We start from the raw sequence: 1,942 nt of genomic DNA, 5'->3' as shown, positions 1-1,942 counted from the left end.
CTCACCACAAACCCTGCTGGAGGTGGCACCAGTGCTGAGTGCACCCCACAAATCCCAGAGACCCATCCCTGTGTGTGTCCTGCTGCTCCCTCCCCAACAGGGCAGGCTACCAAATACCTGAGTCCCAGCTTGTCCCTGTCCCCTTTTGCTCCTTTCTCCCCTCTCTGCTGCTTTCCCTTTCTGATCCCCTGCAGAGCTGCCAAGCTACACCCCAAAGGGAGGAGAGGCTGTTTATAGCCCAGCTCACTGCAGGGGAGGGTGAGAAGCTGAACCAGGCTTTCAAGATGTAAGGGTGTGACTCCGAAGGAGGAGATGATGTTATTTTCTTTAGGAGCATCAGAGTGGCAAAATTTAGCTGCTTGAAAATTTTTTCAGTAGTCTGGCCTGACTCTTGCTCTAAAACCTGGAAATTTCCCCTGGTTTAAGGCCTGATTTGAATCACAATGCTCAGTGTGTCTGTCTGCCCTCCCTCTGTGTCATCCCCAGCACAAATCACATTACAGCTGGGTTAAAAGAGCACCCCTGCCCCTCCTCAGGGTGCAGCTGGAGTGGGGATACCAGCTCTGCAGAAGATGAGGGGACAGAACAATTAGAAGAGATGATTAAAATCCTCAGGGGCTGGGGTGATTGTGCAAGGGCTGTGCATGTGCAGTGCAATGAAAAAAAATCCTGCCCAAAATGCCTCTCCAGCTGCAGGACTGGTGCTGCCAAAGACAATTAGTGAGCACTCTGTGAAAGTCAGGCTGTGTGGAGGGTACAGAGCAAGACCTGATCAATACATGGGATTTTTCACTATTGCAAAATCCTTTGCAGGCTGGTAGCACTGATTTAAGGGAGAGACACAAGAGGGACTGGTTTGACCTTGGTATCCTAATGGGCAGAACAGGAGGGAATGCCAAATGCTAAGAGCAAAGCTATTGATTAGACCTGAGAGAGGGGACTGATGGAAGAAAGCTGTAAAGTTATTAATGGTCAAGAGGAGCACAGTGATTTAGGGGTTTGGCTTGGTGACAACAGGATGGAAAATGTGTGTCCACAGTCATCAGACAAAGGATTTGCTGAAGAAATAGGGAGGCAGGAGATGCAAGTAGAGGTGGTGAGTTCTTCGTGGACACAGATCATCCTGGCTGGGCACAGCCAGAGAGTGCTGACCTAGGCAGGGCTCAGGGACATGGAAGGACAGCCCCCTTTCTTCTGTCCTTATTTCTGCCCCACTCTGCCCATCTGCACTTCCTGAGCTCAGCTGAAAATGGGACTCAGTCATCTCTGCAGCCTCGTATTATCAGGGCTGAGTAGTGAGGCTCCTTGGGTTGCTTTTTATGTCATTAGTGCATTAACTGACTGTAGGAAGCTCTAATTTAATTATTAGGAACATGGGCCTGAACATGAATAAGCACAGTCCCTGTTAGAATTCAAAGCTGCAGCGTTTTGGTGCTGGGGACACCCATCTGGGGTGTGCCAGGTGCCAGAGAGAGCTGGGACACAGCACAGAACATCACAGAGCAGAGCTGGGACACAGCACAGAACATCACAGAGCAGAGCTGGGACACAGCACAGAACATCACAGAGCAGAGCTGGGACACAGCACAGAACAGAGCTGGGACACAGCACAGGACATCACAGAACAGAGCTGGGACCCAGCACAGGACATCACAGAACAGAGCTGGGACACAGCACAGAACAGAGCTGGGACACAGCACAGGGCAGAGCTGCAGGATGCAGGCCCAGCACAGGACAGAGCTGCAGGATGCATGCACAGAGCTGGTACCCAGCACGGAGCAGAGCTGCAGGATGCAGGCACAGAGAGCTGGTACCCAGCACAGGACAGAGCTGGGACACAGCACAGAACAGAGCTGCAGGATGCAGGCACAGCACAGGACAGAGCTGCAGGATGCAGGCCCAGCACAGGACAGAGCTGCAGGATGCAGGCACAGCACAGGAC

Source organism: Parus major, chromosome 15 (genome assembly GCF_001522545.3).
Source record: "Parus major isolate Abel chromosome 15, Parus_major1.1, whole genome shotgun sequence".
NCBI classification, from domain to species: domain Eukaryota; kingdom Metazoa; phylum Chordata; class Aves; order Passeriformes; family Paridae; genus Parus; species Parus major.
Note: the sequence above shows the minus strand (reverse complement) of the source record.